The sequence below is a fragment of the Myodes glareolus genome, chromosome 14 (genome assembly GCF_982192425.1).
Source record: "Myodes glareolus chromosome 14, mMyoGla1.1, whole genome shotgun sequence".
Classification (NCBI taxonomy): domain Eukaryota; kingdom Metazoa; phylum Chordata; class Mammalia; order Rodentia; family Cricetidae; genus Myodes; species Myodes glareolus.
The window spans coordinates 71,874,318-71,893,253 of NC_142039.1; the positions used below are offsets into that span (position 1 = coordinate 71,874,318).

An 18,936-nucleotide genomic window follows, 5' to 3' on the forward strand; every position below is an offset into this window, starting at 1 on the left:
CCAGGGATGTGCTATCATCAGGGATTGCTATCTTCAGGGATTGCTATCATCAGGGGTGTGCTATCATCAGGGGTGTGCTATCAGGGATTGCTATCATCAGGGGTGTGCTATCATCAGGGGTGTGCTAGCATCAGGGGTGTGCTAGCATCAGGGATGTGCTATCAGGGGTGTGCTATTTGGAGACCCACTTATACTCTTGTAATTGACGTCTCATTCATGGGCCTTTAAGAAATCCCAATAAACCCATTGTTTCAGCAAGGCAGACTTGAATGGAGAATCAGTAAAAATATAAAAAAAGAGCAGAACAAAACAAAAACACAGGCAGGATAGCTAAGGACTCAGAGCTGTCAGAAATAAAGGTTTGGGCCATTTCACCAGATAGAAGCCCCACCCCATCTCTGACTGAGCATGGGAGAAATACAGAATGGCAGTGAGAGAAGGAAGACATCCACATTGGCAACAGGACAGTCGCAGGTGAGGGGGCAGTGTGGCTTAGCATCTTTTCTGCAGAGGATGTGTGTTCCGGATAGTCTGGGGATGACCTCCAATGGTTGTGCTTTTGGTTCTGAATGAGTTTATGAAGCATACAGCAAGCAACAGTGAAAGAGTGAATGGTAAGGAGCAGAAGGAAGTGGGAGGTAGACAGCAAAGCAACATCAAATTCCAAGCTTCCAGCATCCATCAGGAATGACCGTGGTAGCCTGATCATGAGAACAACAAAGCATCACCAAATCCAGAGCTTCCAACGTCTAGCAGGGATGACTGGGGTAGCTGGTGTGGGAGGTTATTAGGTCTGTGTGTTGCTTTTCTTGGTTAATGAATAATGAAACTGCCTTGGCCTGTTGATAGGGAAGAACTTAAGTAGGCGGGGAAGACAGAACTGAGTGCTGGGAGGAAGAAGGCAGAGTCAGAGAGATGCCATGGATCTGCCGCTGGAGATAGACGTGCTGAAACTTTGCTGGTAGGCCACAACCTCGTGGTGATGATATATAGATTAATAGAAATGGGTTAAATTAAGATGTAAGAGTTAGCCAATAAGAAGCTAGCGCTAATGGGCCAAGCAGCATTTTAATTAATATAATTTCTGTGTGGTTATTTTGGTTCTGGGCAGCTGGGGAGAACAAGCAGCTCCTTCAACAGGCAGCCCGATCATGAGAACAGCAAGGCATCATCAAATCCCGAGCTCCCAGCGTCCAGTAGAGGTTAGCTGGGGACGTTTTGAGGCCGCCATTCTGAGTCCCGGACAGAGCTGTGTGCCCTTGGGGTGTGGCTTCCAGACAAAAGAACAAGTGGCAAATATCAGCTGGACAAATGACAGGCATTGGGGAGGCCAGCTGGACTGTCATGCATGAGAGATCTGGGCAGGGCACAGCATTGTCTCCACGGAGGAGCTTCCCATGGCCCCACTTCCATCTTCCCATTCCCACTGCAGGTATTTTTATATCACAGGATAAACAATAGTACCTTAACTAGTAGTGCCTATTGGAAATGGATTCCCTTCTAGCTGTCCTCAAGGACAAAAATGTGTTTTAACACCCTTAGCTGTTTTCTGTTCTCTTTTCCCTTGGCACAGAGTTAGGGGGCCAGCCTGTCTCAGGAAAAAGGTGTTATAGAGAATATTTGAAATAAATGCACTGAAATCCAGAACACAAGGTCCCACCTTGCCCTCAGAATCTACTGGCAACAAGCTTAAACAGCAATGGCAGTTTGCCAATATAATTTTTAACAACAGGTCAGGTGGGGAGCCTTGGGAAGGACAGAGAGATGCCTAGAAGGCTGGCTAGCCTCCACTCACCATGAACATCCCTGGGTGGCATAGGAACTGGAGGCAGTGAGGGTCTAAGTCAGCGGATGGGGTGTATTGCCTGCCTGCAGAAGGGGATGTTACCTTAGAAAGCTCCAGCCAGAGGACTTGGGTTGTTTGGAAATTCTGCAGCAACACCTGACAAGGCAAGAGTCCTCAGAGGGAACTCGGAGGTGGGAAGCTTCGATGATACTGGACATTTAGGATGGCAGTGACGTGGCTAGAGGCAGTGCTGGCCTGGGGCCTGCCAGGTAGAGCCTCTATTTCTTAGAGGCGACAGCTATCAGAGAACTGCAGCCTCTTGTAGCCAGTGGTGAAAGCCAGTGTGTGGGGGAAAGGAATAGGATAAGCATGAATGTCTTCTGACTCGCCAGGGACAGGAGGGCTGAAGGGCTGGAGCTGTGAGGTGGTAATGGCCTTGGCTTCCTGATAGCACGTGATGGCTGTGGGGGAATCAGTATCGTGCATCCATTGCTGGTTGACAACTCAAGCCACATCCCATAGAAGAGTTCCAATCTTACACGGTGTAGGCTCACAACTATAGTTAAGCCTTCCCAAGGCTACTCTACTAAGGCAAAAGCATTCTCTGCTCAGGACTCTTGTGACTGCAACGGGATGGAAGATGGGAGCTTTGTCACAAGGATTTGGACCTGACACATCTTGTAGAAGCTGGCAGAGGCGCCAACGGAAGAGGCTCTTTCTGCCTTTCATGGTGAGCCTGAAGTTACCTGAAGTTACTCTGTGTGTGTGTGTGTGTGTGTGTGTGTGTGTGTGTGTCTGTGTGTGTGTATACACACGCCTAGCTCCATCCCCCAGAGGACAGCAGGAGCTCGGCCGTCCCCACTTCTCTGTGTACTTCTAGAAGTCCTGAGCACAGGGCTTGGCCCAGCCTGGATGCACAATAAATATTTCCTGTGTTAAAACGACGTCCATCTGCCAGAGTCAGTGTGAACAGAGCTCTGCCTTGGGGCAGCGGCGGAAGCCGAGGGACCTTGGAGGGCCTTTCCTGCCCTTAGATCCCGTGACAGCCAGCGGGAAGTGCTGCAGATTGCGCATAGGTTGTTGGGAGATGAAACGGGAAGGGAATCCGGGATATGAAAGTAAAATTGAATTTGGGGGCGGGGTACAAGAGTCTAGTGACAGAAGGGGTGGGTCCCGGGCTTCAGCTGGGCTGGAATACTTGCTACAGGTGAGGACATATGACCAACACCCCCCCCCCCTTCTGACAAGCCAGGCCCTGCCTAGCATCTCCCTATGTTAAAGCCTCTCATTGCCACAAGACTCTTGAGATAGGCATGCTGACCCATGTCCAAGATGGGAGACAGGAAAGAACAGATAAATGAAGTAACTCAGAAAGGGTCTATTGCTCTCCCTGGGGCACCTTCTCCAGGCAGGTCCCCTCCAGCAAAGGCAAGTAACATTTTTGCCTCTCTTGTCTTAGCTGAATTCTATCTTTCCTGAGTTTGCCAAGAAAGCGCTTTGAGGCTGGGTGAGTTTTTAGGACCCCTGGTTTGCTTCTGCGTCGGCCCTGGTGGTCTTCAGCATGGGGACAGATTTCCATGCATATTCTTTCAGTCGGTGCTGCAGAGCTGGCTCTGTGGCCACATGTGCAATTCATAAAGCTCGCCTGCATTTTCCACAGGACCCGGTTTCCAGGGCTTTTTGGCCTGAACACTGTGAGCTCTCCGGGGCTCCCCCGAGAACGGCTGTCCACAGATTGCTCAGCTCTGCACATCCTCTGTGTGCCTGTGAAGTTTGGCACAGGGCTCCTATTATTGCTCCGGGATCAAATTCTGGAGTTTTATTTTATTAATATTCTTTCTCCACGGGGAGGTTTTTTTTTTTTTTCTGGGGAGAGGGGAGATCCGGACTAACTCTGTTTTCTCCGGGTTTATCAGCATTCCCAGCAGGCATGCAGACTTGGCCTCTTTCTCTCACATTTAATCCCATTTGCCACATTGGCTCATGTCTTCAATATCCCGAGGGCTGGTCCTGTGCAGTTCATAGAAATAAAAGTGTGACCTTAGGCAGGAGGTACATGTTTATTACCACCGTAAACCTGCAGCCCTTGCACCAGGCTTTGCACTTCCTGTGTACACTAATTCTCTAAACCAAAATAAGCTTGGCTTTAAGGCCAACCTTAGTGTTGCAAGAATTGATACTGGCCTCCTGCTCTGACCTCCTTTCATGCTGGACTGTGGAAGCTTCCAGACCTGCCCTGGCTAGCCCACTAGGGAAGGCGTGCTGGTCTTGTTCACATGGCTACCCCATCTCTGTCTTTGTCCAAGCCCTCAAGGTCTGTGGTGAAGAGGTTGATGTTTTGGTGCCTGGGTGGGACACGATTGCCCTTGATCCTGGTCTCAGTCTCTCTGCGGCTTTTCTTGGATGTCTGGTGCCTTTCCTGTGATGGGCACAGCACCTAACAACTGTGAACCCCGTGGACCATGACCAACTCCTAGATGCTGGGACCACTTCTCACTGTGATGGTGTATTGGATCCCCTCCAAAGCAGACACTTTAGAATCCTAACTCATACCCCCTCAGAATGCATCTTATCTGGAACAGAGTCACCAAGGCAGTGATTGGTTACATGAAGAGGTCATACTGCATAGGGCAGGCCACTTTTCCTGATGTCCTTGTATGAGGAGTCACCGAGACGTGCAGGGAGAAGGCTGTGTGATGCTGAGGACAGAGGTTGCTATTGGCAGTAAATCATCACAAGCTGGGAGGGGACACAGCGATTCCTTCCAGGTCTCAGAGGGTTCGAGGCCCCACAGATACTTGATCTCAGTCTTCTAGCTTTTAGCAGAGTGAGGCAGTAAGTTTTTCTTGTCTTTAGTCATGTGGTTTGTGATGATTTGTGAGTGTAGCCATTAAGTGCTGAGGTCTGCCCTCTTGTCAGGGGAGCAGCTTTACTGTCCCTTGTCACAGCCACTGGCTCTCCAGAAGGGCCAGCATCACTGTCCTCAGCGCACACTCAGTGAGGCCACCCAGAGGGTGCCATTGGACACACCCAGAGAGCATTCACAGCACTGGGTACCCTTTTCAGAGGCTGTGTGTTGGGCAGGCAAGGCTTAGAGCAGCTGCAGGGGCCACTGCCTTGTCCTAAGCAAAGTTATATTATCTTGCAGATGACTCTGGCCACTTAGGTTTAGAGTTGTTATCCAAAGGCATGGATTTCCTATCACTTTCCCTGTAGGGAACCATCTGAGACCCTGATGTGATGAGAGGCATATACTAATAGAGAAATATAAGACTTGTGAAAGTCGAGAATTTATGAAATACAAACTCTTGCTTTCTTATTGATAATTTTTTGAGACAGATTCTGGCTGCCTTGGTAATGGCTATGTGATTTAGTCTTTCCAGAAAGTTTCAGCCTTGGCCTGTTATTCATGATCTCTCTACCACTTTTGGCGGAAAAACTTCACATCTGGCTGTCTGTTCTATTCTTTAGTGACTGACTTTACCAAAGACCTCCGTTCTCACAGAGGCCTTGAAGAGCCCTTTAAGACAAGATCGAGCATATCTGAACTTCACCCTGACAGCGTGTCCGTTTCTGCTTCTCGAACTACAGTGTCCACATGAAAAGCACAGGCTGAGAAGAGATGAGGTTCCAGAACTCTGGTTCCAGAATTTCTGCACAATGGCCAGTGAACCATGCAAGCTGTGACCAGTGAGCAAAGATACCAGTGGGAGGTTGCACTCGGAGAGGCTAAGCTTAGATCATTGCTCTTCCAGCAAATGTTCATTGAGTGGCTGTCACATGTTGTGGAATAATCCTTTTGTACACTGTGAAGATGTGTTGTTCTCATTGGTTTAATAAAGAGCTAAATGACCAATAGCTCGGTGGAAAGAAGATGTGGGACTTGCAGAGGGAGAGAGAGCTCTAGGGTGAAGAATGGAGGAGTCACCTGGAGACACAGGGAGAAGCAGGATGAGCATGCCATACCGAGGAAAGGTACTGAGCTATGTGGCAGAGTACAGATAAAAAACATGGGTTAATTTAACTTGTCAGAGTTAGTTAGCAATAAGCCTAACCTGTGTGGTTATTTGGGAGCTGCCTGGTGGGACAGAAAATTCCACCTACAGTTACATACCAGGTACACATGCTCGGGAACTGTTATAGACATGGTTGATCATACACCCTGGCTCTGCCCTGTTCTCTTTCAAGGTGATAAGAAGAAAATTGAAGCCAGGGAGGTGGTCATAAGGTGGAAGGACCAGAAGCAAATTGGGGAATAGAGTACATGGGGTCTGAGAAAATGATTTGGGGCAGGCAATGTGTAGAGAGTCTGGCGCTGATAGCATGTTGTTGGGCCTTGTTGGTATTCAGTCATTGGGGAGAAGCTAAAGTGTCGAGGTCCCCTGTTGAGACTACATGGTAGATCCTGCAAACTTACTGCCCCATCTTTGGCTTCAGCTAGAGGTACAGAAGTACAGCTTACACACATTTCCCCGCCTGGGTGAAGCCCTGTCCCGTGTTTGAAGCTGTCAGTGGACACTGGTCCCTAGTGCTGATCCTTCAACAGGGTAATTCCCCCCCACCAAGACGTTCTGCAGGGAGTGGGATCCAGATTTGACTCTCCTTATAAGTCACCATCATCCAGGATGCTTTGCTGCTGCTCCAAGCTGAGGATGTGTGTGTCTGCCCGTGGAGGCTTCTGTCTCTATTACCCAATGAGATCCTTTCTCTCTAAATGACTCACAGACTGACAGACATATTGTGTTCATGGGAGATAAATGGTGTGTGTGTGTGTGTGTGTGTGTGTGTGTGTATTATGTGTGTGTGTTGAAAGTAAGGTTCTGGAACTAAGGACAGTTAACTGTAGAAATGCAAGTGGCTTTGGTCCATGCTTGCGATTGGTGCTGGGGCCTCCACTCATTCCTCTGGCTTTAATTGTGCATGTTTTAATCAGAATACACTTGTGGTCCATATGTATGAAATTTAACTTTGGCTCACCCAGTGGGGTTCTGCATTTAGAGACTTAACTAGGGAGAATGCCTTTTTAAAAATTAAAACTCTTTTGAGATTCCTGTGCGGTTGTACGACATACCCCCAGAGGTGTCCCCTGCGCAGGCTACTCAGTTTTCCCTTCTAACATCCTGAAAAACATAGCAAGGTCTCCCCACCAGGATGAGGACAATGATGCCCTTAAGACACCATGGGGCTCATGCCCACTCCTCTGTCTGTAGCAGCAGCCAGTACAGTGATTGTCATTTCCATAGTCTTGAAGGATGTGGTTCTGTCATTCCAACCTTGGAGACTTTGTTTGTCCTTGGCAGCCTAGGCCTTTTGGCAATCTGATTTTTTTCCCCCCAATCATTGTTGTTTTCTGGTGACCAATGTGCAGGGTGCAGATGCAAATTGTCTGGGGTGTGAATCCTCCCGACCAAAAATGATAGGCTGCATGATCTAAGATATTTAATCTGTGCCATAGAGTCTTTGTATGTAAGACTGGGGTGATATTAATGGAGACAGCTGAGAAGGGTGTCGTGGACTAGCCAAAGTACGAGGTCTAAGGTGTCAGAAGCAGTGCTTCTCAGGTTAAAATGGCGTCCGTTATGTGGGTCTTGTTCACATTATGAATAGCAAGGACTCTGGAGTGCTGGGTTCACCAGCGTGAGAAAGCATTGCCTTTGTCTCCCTACCACACACCTGCAGTTATGTTGCTTAGAGCCCAGAGCTCTGAAGCTGAGCTCTGGGGTTCAGGCCCTTGACCACACCAGTGGTCCTGAGACTGAGGCTGGTGATCAGCCTCTGAGGGGGTAGGTGAGAGTGCAGATGTGGTCACCATGGGAAGGGCAGCCATACTGTGGCGAGAGTCTCCCAGTGTACCATCCCAGAGTTTGCTTGCCCCATATTCCCATGGTTCCCCAGTCCTGAGCGTGCAGCTCTTTTGGTCCATGATGTTTGGAAGGCCATCTTCCGGCATGAAATCTGACAAGGAGCACATGTCTTATAAAATGTAGACAGCATTTTGATGTGTGATTGGAGACCTCGATTCTCTTCCTCTTGCCTCTCTTAAGAAGGAACAGCCTCTTCCACCTCACTTGTGTGAACCTCTTGAGCCACACTGGGAGATACTAGTGTCTGACAAAAGAGAGTCACACTATATACCGTGTCTCTCTGCCTCAGTTCGCCTTTTCTTTTGCAACTTATTATATCCTAGATCTTGTCTCTTATTCACATAGGGTTTTTGTTTCATTGTTCTTGATAGCCACACCCCATGGATACCCATCACGCTCCTGAGTTATGTTCTGCTGATGAAGTCAGTCCTCCGTAGGTTTTTATCTCTCTGAGTTGTAGTGAATATATTCTGAGATAAATGCCTGGAAGAGGGATTGCTAAAGCAGGGGGTTGCTATGTGCATTTTCCACAAGGGATGGCCTCCAAAGAGCATGACTTTCATGCCCTGCTTCGTGTAATGATTCACATGGTCCACCTGACCCCCATCCTTGCTGCCACCTGCCCACCCCCCGTCATCTGCCCACCCCTGGTGCCACTCTTCATTCTTGCCAGGCTCCCAGGGGGAAAAGAATGTTTTGCGCTTACTTTAAACAGTGTTACTCTGGTCAGCAGGATGGTTGAACATCTTTTCCGATTCTTCTCTGTCCACCTGCATCTCAGGAAATGAGGTTTGCAGGAGCACAGGCCCAGATCTGTGCCGGCCCAGCTCAGCTCACCTCTGACTTGGCACCACGGTAAGCGTCAAGCTTCAGGCTTCGAGCTTCACAGAAAAGGTTAAGCAGTATTTATTTGCTTAATGTAAAGCCGCTGCAGAAGCACGCACAGCAGTCCCGGGGGCCTGTAGTTCATGTTGGGAAAAAAGAAGAAAGCTTCCGTGTGACACCAGACTCCGGTTCTGGTGGCTGTACATTGTCATCCCTTGTCTGTGCAGGAGCCGCTGCATCCAGCCTTCTGTGTCCAAGCAAGGACTCTGTACACAGGTCTGTGTGGTCCTGTAATGGGAAGCAGGAGAAGCCCTGGGCCTGTGGCCAGCAGACTTGAGTTCAAGTCCAAACACTCTCTGGAAAGATATGCTGAGCTGCCTCAGCCCTCTTCCTCCCCACTCTCACCACCATCTTGTAGCTTTTCACCGGCCTTTCTCTCCTGGTTCCATTGCCCGTGTGTCCTCTGTAATGCCAGTAGCTCCTCCTCAGTCCTGGGGCACCTCTTCCATCCCTGCTTTTGCAAGATCTTTCATCTGGGTGTCTTCCAAGTTCCTATGGTTAGTCTAGCCCCTTGCACCTGAAAATCCCCATGATGGCTGTGTGATCCCATTGTGCTGGCTTCCGGCGAGACGCTGACTGCTAGCGATCATCCCACATTCTCCACTGCTTTGTGAGCAGGGCAGCTTGCTGTCTGTTCCCAGTAACACAGGGATGCACGTGTATCCACAATGGAACATGCTTCACTGTGTCTCTCTTCCTATGCATTGTGTCCTAGTCAAGTTGAGTAGTCACTTAGGCCAGAGACCTGAAGAGTCAGCCCTTGGGACTTCTCTGTCTCTAGCAACTTTCTTCTGATTGCTCACTTCCCACTAAATAAAATTCAAATCCAAGATTTTGACTTCATTTAACTTCCTGTTTTTTTGAGCATTAGTTACTTGTGTGCTTTCTATAGTCAGGTTGGGCTGAACTTCTGGCAATTTCTCAGCTAGCCTCTGCATCAATAGCAAGGTCTCTCAGGCTTAGCATTACTGACATTTGAGTCAGATTCTTCTCTGTGGCTGCCCTGTGTTCTGGGAACAGTGTTCCTAGATAGTCCCTACTCTGAATGTCCCCCAGATATTGCCAGATGGGTCCCCAGGAGACAAAAATCTCACCCTGGTGAAAACCAGAGCTCCAGAGTTGTACTGATTCCCCATGCAAAGTTCTTGCCTAGGTGGTTCCACTCTTGACTCGAGAATGCAAATTACGGAAAGCGTAGAGTTTGGCATTGATGACAGGGATCAACATTAGTGCAGCGAGTATGGAAATCATAGCTAAAACTATATAGAAAATAAATATAAAATATATATAAAGATATAGCTAGAACTAGTGCTGTAGTATGATTCAGAGATGACTTCTGGGTACAGATCCTAAGGAATCCAAGTCAGCACACTCGAGAAACACTCTGGTAAATCCATGTTTACCAGAGTGGTAGCCACAATTGCCAAAATATGTTTACCTGGCTGCTCATCAACTTACAAATGGATCAGGAAAATGTACTATACATGGATTGTGGAGATTTATTCAGCAATGAAGAAAGAAATTATGTTGTTTAGAGAACTGGGTTTCATTGTGTAAAGAGAAGTAAGCCAGGCTCAACCAAGACAAGTCTAACATGTCACCGTCGTGTGTGTGGAGTCCAGAGGGGTGGAAGGGGCCTGGATGTAAAAAGGGAAACAGGGATATGAAAGGGGATGGAGGGAGAGGGCATGGGGGAGAAAAGGGGCTTGTCTTGGTTAGGGTTGCTATTGCTAAGATGAAACACCATGACCTAAAGGAAATCGGGGAGGAAAGGGTTTATTTGACTTACACTTGCATATCACTGTTCATCTTTGGAGCAAATGAGGACAGGAACTCAAGCAGGGTAGGAACCTGGAGGCAGGAGCCTATGTGGAGGCCACAGAGGGGTGCTGCTTACTGGCTTGCTCTTCATGGTATATCCAACCTGCTTTCTTATAGAACCCAGGACCACCAGCCCAGAGTGGTACCACCTACAATGAACTGGGCCCTCCCATGCCACTCACTAATTAAGAAAATGTCTAATAGCCTGATCTTATAGAGACGTTTTCTCAATTGAGGCTCTATCCTCTCTGAAGAGTCTAGCTTGTGTCAAGTTGACATAAAACTAGCCAGCACAGGAGTCAGTATGATCATGGTCCATTATATCCATCTATGAAAATGTCAGTAATGAAACCTATTACTCTGAACAATTAGCACACACTAGTAAAACTATATCAAATTTTTTTTAAAAAAATAAAAGCATACTCTGGGATTGCTTAGTGTGCAAAAGATAAGGATTGGAGAAATAGATAGAACTGAGCATAATGATGTGAGCCATCTCCTGGGACATGCCCATGGTGGGTGAGTGATGTCAGCTTATTCCTGTGACACGCCCATTCTGGGTGAGTGATGTCAGCTTATCCCTGGGACATGCCCTTGCTGGATTAGTGATGTCAGCTTATCCCTGGGACATGCCCTTGCTGGGTTAGTGATGTCAGCTTATCCCTGGGATACATCCATGCTGGGTTACTGATGTGAACCATCTCCCTGGGACACACCCATGCTGGGTTAGAAATTGCCTCACAGACCAGAGATGTCTGGGAGCCCTTCACCTCTGACAGCCACACAGCATCTCATGACTGACAGGATGCTCTTTCCATGAACTCTGTTCACTCAGGCTGGGTGATGTGCAGATATGAGTCACCTTCCAGATATGTCTGACCGCCATCAGGCACACTGATCCTGTGGCCTTGATGTGACCCTGCGAATCTGGAAGGCTGGTTTCTGTGGGTCCCCTGCACAACTGTGGTCTTTGTCACTTCCTCAGCCACACCAGGGCAGACTTAGCTGGAACCCTAGTCATGGAATAGATTAGTGATGAGTCTGTCATCATTCTCCTTCCTCAGCTCTGGTGCTGATCCTGCCTGTGTCTCTGTCGGGATCTCAGGGGTGAGCATGAGTCAGTATGGGATGGAACCTCTGTTACAGTGGGAAGTGGGATTGCCAATGGCCTTTGGATATAGATTTTTTTAAAAAAAAGATTTATTCATTTGTTTATTTATTATGTATACAGTGCACTGTCTTGATGTATACCTGCTTCTCAGAAGAGGGCACCAGATCTCATTACAGATGATTGTGAGCCATCATGTGTCGCTGGGAATTGAACTCAGGACCTCTGGAAGAGCTGCCAGTGCTCTTAACTGCTGAGCATCTCTCTAGCCTCCTAGAATTTTCCTAAGCATGGGGACCTTGGGAGAAGGTTGAAGGGGACAGGAGAGATAGAGAGAGAAGCAGAGAAAAATGTAGAGTGCAATAAAAGTCAATAAAATTTTTTAAAAAGTGAGTGCATTTAAAACCAAATCCTGAAAATAAGTAAAGCAAAAACTTACAGAAACTTTTAAAATCAATAAATAAATTAAATGAAAAAAATAAAGCAGGATGAATAAAGTCATGGGAGCAAGTCAGTAAGCAGCACCCCTCCATGGCCTCTCCATCAGCTCCTGCCTCCAGGATCCTGGCCTGACTTGCTCCAATCATGAGCATTGTTGTGAAAGTTTAAGCCAAATAAACCCCTTCTTCCTCCAGTTGCTTGAGTCATGGTGTTTCCTTGCAGCAATACAAACCCTAGGTAAGACAGATGTTCTGTGAGAATGTGACTGAATCTGTATCAAAGGGTAACCTGAGCAGAGAGATTTGCAGATCAATGCGTGCTGCATTATTCACAACAGCTAAGATACTGAACAGCCTAGGAGCCCATGAACAGATGAACAGCTAAAGGAAATGTGGCTGCTGGGATAAGACACCATGACCAGAGCAACTCACAAATGAAAGCATTCTATTTGGCATACAGTTCCAGAGGGCGAACGTCCGTGGTGGTAGAGCAAAGCCATGGCAGCAGGAACAGCTGAGAGCTCACATCCCAAACCACAGGCAGGAGGCAGAGAGCACACTGGGAATAGCATGAATCTTTGAAACCTCAAAGCTCACCCCAGTGACATACCTCTTCTTTCAAGCCCACAACTCTTAATCCTTCTCAGTTTCACCAACTGGGGACCAAGTATTCAAATATACAAACCTATGGGCCCATTCTCATTCAAACCATCACTGTAATAGATGTGCACAATGGAATTTCATTCAACTATACAGAGGAATGAAATTATGCCATTTTCTAGAAAATAGATGGAACTGAAGATCGTCACATTAAGTGAAATGAGGCAGACTCAGAAAGACAAATGTCTCATTTTTTCTCATATGCATAATCTAGATTTTAATATAAACATGATCGTACCTATATATGACATGAACATAAGGATGACTATGAGAGGGAAGGAAGAGGCCTAAAGGAGGGCAGAGAGACAAACAAGACAGAGTCCTCCCCAGTGAAGGTGGGAGAGAAAAATAAAACAGTGAGTGTCTTCTCTCTTATGGAAAAAAAGACCCTGGGGTATGAAGACAGCGCCCTCTGCAGGCTGGGGTATGAAGACAGCGCCCTCTGCAGGCTGGAGTGCACTGACTGCAGTGCAAGAGTCAATAGCAGAGCTGCCCAAGACCATGATGACTCCAGACTCACTCTGTGGTGTCTTAACCCTGCACAGCAGCCATGAGTCATAGATGAGTTCATGCCTAATCATGTATTTAAAGTCTCGGCTAATAAATATCAGTGCTTCCAAAGACCTGGAGGTTTCATCATAATGGTTTAATGAACAGAACTCAAGAGCCTATACACTGACTTGTGATTTGAAAATGGAGTACGAGCTAATTTATATACACAGCCAAGTAAAATGTAAGCTGAAGCCATGACGTAGATCTAATTAAGCAAAGGTACAGTGGTGACAATCTGCCGTCTTCCAAAGTCTCAAATGTCTTCTCTTCAAAATCAGCCTGGTCTAACCCTGGCTACATGTGAGTGACGTGTATTCAGGTGTCGGCTGCCATTGCTGACATCCCCTTATCAGATACTTTCAGTTAACTGACATCAGTTTACTAATCGTCCCTGATGTAGAGGGACATGGCGCCATCCTCGAGGCAGTGGGAATCCCCGTCTAGGAGAAGACAGACATGGGTATGTGGAAGGTGAGCTCAGAGCCCAGGACACAAAACACAGTTGCTCTGGTTAGTGAAAGCCTTCCCAGGGAAGCAAGCAGTTGTGGAAGAAATTGTAGAGGCAGGGAGTGCGTTAGGGGCTCTGCCCCCGAGCTGGACGTGCGGGGCAGTTAGTGTTGCCTCTTGCTTTCATGCAGGAACGAATAGGTAGTTCAAAGATCAAACACTATGAGTCCCTGCAACAGGGCCACAGTGAACAGCAGCCCTGGGAGAGGCTCTCCGTGGAAGGCAGGGAGGAAGTACTTGTGGCATATGACTTCAAAAATGTCATAACTCTGGAAGGGAGAGCAACCACCCTTGAGTGAACATTCAGTATGAACTTGGTGCTCTGCTGAGTCCTTGTCATATCCACCCCACGTGTCAAACTGTGCTTTACTTTCTCATTGCCATGACCAAGGCTGTGAGAGGCCAGTTCATGTTCCAGAATAACAACTTATAAGGATCCTATCTGAGGTACCAATCAAGGCCTGCCATTTGCACAGCTTGGGCTCTCAACGTTTGCCCTGCATCCTAGACCAGAGAGGCACAAAAGAGATGTCTGGGGGTGTTAGGAGTGGAGAGAATGTCTTTGTAGGGACCGAGCTGGTTCTGAGATATGGAATCAAGCTCATGCAGCATTGTGGGAGCTCAACTCAGGAAGTGCTGGTCAAGAATAAACATAGGAAAGGGATCAAATAAGAGTACACAGTCAGGCAGCTGCCCTGTGGGTATCAAGTTGCGAATTCTACTGGGGACTTCAGGAGGGCAATATAGGCCATAACTCAGAATTATTATATCTTAGCGTGAAGGAGATGGGGATATTTAATACCACACCTATCACTGGCCACTAACTGGGGCCACTTCCAGGGGTGCCAGTTTTCAGGAACATTGGCCAAGCCTGCCCAGCCCTTAGTAGGATCCTGGCCAGCAGGGAGTTTCAGAGCTCTCATTAACAGTACCGTGCAGGAGGTTCCTGTGTTCATCCAAGTGTCTCCCAGAGTCTGTGTCCCTGGATGTTAGAGCTCCAAGTTCTGGGGAGAAAGACATGCCAGCCTTTGTCCCCCTACTGTGCCTGGGACTCCTTCCTACTGTGCTGCTAACTCCTTTTAGTAATGACAGATCTTTGGACACAGAGAGCCTGTGGGCACTTTGTAAACTTCCTTTCCTGGCGAGAGGGCCGGATGCCCCAGCAACTTGTGATCACCCGCTGTAAGGTAGGTAGTAAATGGTGTAAAAGATTTTGCCCATGAGTTGTTCATCCATGTTGGACTCAAGGCCTTACTTCTAACTGGATTTGAGTCAGCTTTGCTATGTATGGCTATGTTGTAGCATTCTGCAACTCCAGGGTTGTTTGGCTTCAAGCCTTACCTTTCTCATTTGTTTAAAGGGACAACCATCGGAGCCAGCCCGCCCAACCCCCCCAGTCCCTGTTGACTGGTTATGTAGCAGCACCAAGATTCACCAGCATAGCTTCTGAGGGATGGGGGCAGATGACCTGCTGTTCAAGCTCTCTTCTGTTCTTGCATAGGGCTTGAGGCTTGAGGCTGCCCAAGTCAGTGCCCTGGCTCCGGCTGCTGTCAACGGGAAAGCCAGGCTGGACCTGGTGCTGGATAAGAGCATAGGTCTTGCGATCTGTGGGGCAGAGTTTTTTCTCTGCACCTTTCTGACAGGCTCACTACAAGCAAAGCACCCATCATTCCCAGTTCCCTCACTTTTAGGATGGAGCTAAAATCTGCTCTGCTCTCCTAGCTGCCTAGTGCTGATCCAGCTGAGCACGCACAGCCGTTAGCAATGATGTAAGCTTCCTACTGTCATCACGTGTCTCAGTATGGATCGCGTTCCCACTCAGGGAGCTAGGAGGGGATGCTGGGTGCCCTCAGTCACCCAGAACCCCGATGTCACAGGAGCAGATGGTTCTTTACCTGTCTCTGTAATTGTCAGCCTTTGTTCCTTCCACAATTAGACATATCAGGTTCAAAAGACACATTGTCTCTTCCTAATGAATAGATTAACAACCTCCCTCCCCAGATTCAGGTCCTTATCGACCTCTTGAATTGCTGAGTAGCTTGGAGTGGAAACTACAGGGAGCTTTGGGGAACTGCAGGGAATACCAGTCTACCCTGCTGTATCCAAGTCCCTGTTTGTGGGAGGTGGCAGGGATCATGGAGCCAAGGTAATAGGAGCTGGCTTGAGGCTCAGTCAGGGGACGCATGGCATGGGTGCCCACATGGCTGGTCCCAACCAATTATATGAGCAAGATAAAGTCCTGACCCTGAAGTCAGAAAGTATAGTGAGGGTGGAAGGGGATAAAGACAGGAAATAGGATGTCAAGCTCGCAATGTGCGAGCGTTGTACAGACAAGTCCGGGACCAGCAAAGGATGTCAGGTCAGCTCTGGTCTGGAGCTGGGAGGCTGTTGGTATGGTACAAGTGAACTCACTGCTAACCCCTGCTCCCTATACTGGGGCTCTGTAGCAAGCCAGCTACGTTGCCCTTTCCTGACTTTACGTGAATGCTTTGTGTAGGTGAGACCTATTCTTCTGTCCTCCATCCAAAGGTCCCATTGTTTCCTTTGCCTTTGAAGCACATCCCAGCTGGCTGGTGCTGGGGGCAGGCCCTTGACCTATTAGCCAGCATTCTCTGCCCCCACCTGCTGGGGAGCCCCACCTTGTCAGTGGTTGCTGAGACCTGACACTGCCTCCCTTTCCCTGCAGGAGGCCAGCAGCCTATGGAGGAAGCAGAACTAATTTAGGAGAAAGATGTTTCTAAAACAAGCAATGAGAGGCGTAGCAGTCTGAGCGGACAACTGAATTTCATATTTACCCCTTTGTTTTTGTAGTGGAATTTGACCTACTCTGGCGTGAACTCTTTTCTTCTCCTCCAAATTAACATTTTTGAGGCAGAGTGAAAGAAAAACACTGGGACCAAAGTATCCAGCGATTTTGGAGAAGCCCCTTGGCCCTGGCTTGGTCAGTTTGTAGGAAGTAGCCTTCCCGGGGGGGATCAGAAGTCTGAACAAAGCCAACCACTAGCTTCTAAATTGATTTTCAAACCAAAATTGGAACAGTTCTCGAATGCTCCCAGGACTTGGGGCTATTAATACTGAAGATGGAGAAGGGGAAACTGAGTGTGTAAGTGCTGATTTATGAGCGAAAGGAAGTTGCAGGCTTGGAAACGCGTACGTAACCCAATCACAGCCCCCTCTGGAGATATGCCAGGGGAGAGACAAGACTGTGAAGGGAGAGGGGTTCTCAGGGCTGTGGATGCATGTGGGCCAGGGGGTGTCATATGGGCTCGGGGCCTGGAATGAGCAAGCAAGATGCTGTGTTGAACTTCTAAGCCCAGCAGTATGTGTACGACTCTGCAGCGCCTGAGACACGCCGCTTAGCCTTTTCTTGTATTTATTTCCTTTTATTTCTTTCTCACGTTATTTTCTGTCACTGAGCAGACTAAATGACAGGAAGAGCCTCCCCCCATCAGAGTGTGGGACCGTGGCCACCGCTGCTGCAGCCTGAGGTCTTGTTTCAGGTGTCAGGTTCTGAAGTGTTAAGGTCACCGATCCAGCTGCTAACCGGTGAGACTCGCCACGGTCCGGTTGGAGCACTGTGATATGGGAAAATAAGGGTGGCCGATTGGATCCCGGCAGGTGTTCTGTGAGTGGACATTCGATCTCATCCTTTATTTCTTGTGGCTTTGCAAAAGTTACCATTATTTACAACTTCGCTGGGGCAGATGTGCACTAAATACTCACACTTGGGGTGTGCGGCTTGATGAATTCTTGTGTATGTGTATACCAATGAAAACCACAACTAACAAACAAGATAACAGACAAAGAACTGGAGGGATGGCTCAGTTGTTAGAGCACTCGCAGTTCTTGCTGGGGACCTGGGTTCTGTTCCCAATATGCACCTCAGACAACTCACAACTGCCTGTAATTCCAGTCCCAGAGGATCCTGCACCCTCTGCTAGTTGCAGTGGACGTCTACATGAAGTAGTCCACATAAACTCATGAACACACACATACATACACATGCACAAGTAAATAGATAAGTAGATATTTTTTAAAAGATAGCAATTATAATTTCCCCCCCAAAGTTCTTTCAGGACTTTGTAATTATTTCCTCCATCTCACTGTTCCCAGGTGGATGATCATTTGGTTTCTGTCTCTAGAGATGAATTTGGATTTTCTAGAATGTTAATAAATGGAATTATTTGGGATGTATCTTTGTTGACCTGGCTTCTCTCAGCATAACTGACATCGCTTATACTGTCTCACCTACCTGGAACTGTTCCTTTTGAGTCATAGTCTATGATGTGGCTGCTCCACAATGCTCATTAATTTGCCTGTTGATAGGCGTTTGGGTTATTTCCAACTTGGGGCTATTACAGATAAAACTTTAATGACCATCGTCTTAGTTAGGGTTTTATTGCTGTGAAGGGACACCAGGACCACGGCAACTCTTATAAAGGAAAGCATTTAATTGGGTCTGGCTTATAGTTTCAGAGCTTTAGTCCGTTTTTCAGTGACACGCAGGCAGACTTGGTGCTGGAGAAGGAGCTGAGAGTTCTATATTCAGATCTGCAGGCAGCAAGAAGAGACGGTTGCTACACACTTCTTCCAACAAGACCTCACCTCCTTATCCTTCCACTCCTGTGGGCCTTTGGGTCCAGCTTTATTCAAACCACCACAAACTCCTTGGGGGAAGGTCTTTTTGTGGAAATGGGTCCTTGTTTCTCTTTGGATGAAACTGTTAGTTCTGAAGTCCAGAGGAACTGCTCTGCTGTGGCTCAGGGTCCTGCACCTCACCATCATCTCCCACCTGAGGTGCATGGGGGTGTCGTCAGTTACTCTAGCCTTGCTGACGGAGTGACAGCCCATTGTGATTTCAACTTCTGTTTCTCTAATGACTGACATCCGTATATTGTTATGGGTTTGACATTTCTTTAGTGAAATGTTGGCTTAAACCCATACTTATTTGAAGCTGGATTCTTTTTATTACTACATTCCAAGAATTCTTTATATTTTCCATGTAGAAGTCAGATGTTTTGCATTGTTTTTAAATTTGTAGATTGCCTCTTTTAGATCCATGAGGAGATCTGTTAGTGAGCAAATATTTTAAATGTTGATGAAGTCCAATTATAGAAATGGCTTATGTTCTTTGTGTTGTGTTAAAGTAGTGCCCCCCAAGCCCAGAGTATGATTGTCTGTCATACATTTCATGGTGTTAGATCTTGCTTTTGGGTCTGTTATCTGTTTTGAATTAACTCCTGTGCCTGGTGTGAGGTTAGCATGATGGTTTTGCTGTTGTTTTACCCGTAGCTGTCTGGTTGTTGTCATGTG

The 18,936-nt window shown here is 47.6% G+C and overlaps 1 protein-coding gene across 5 annotated transcripts in view; it reads left to right on the forward strand.

The window, feature by feature from the left end:
• The first annotated feature begins 875 nt into the window (after positions 1-875).
• The window catches only part of LOC125409009 (uncharacterized), a 74,806-nt gene continuing 56,745 nt past the window's right edge, over positions 876-18,936 (forward strand). For 3 of the 5 annotated variants that reach the window (XR_015734908.1, XR_015005219.2, XR_007234656.3), the window contains exons 1-2: positions 876-961; positions 2,399-2,516. The gene's annotated coding sequence lies outside the window, so the exon portion shown is untranslated. Of the gene's footprint in view, positions 962-2,398; positions 2,517-5,257; positions 5,645-18,936 lie in introns of those variants that run through there. The other 2 variants (XR_007234657.3, XR_007234655.3) reach the window with 2 other exon arrangements.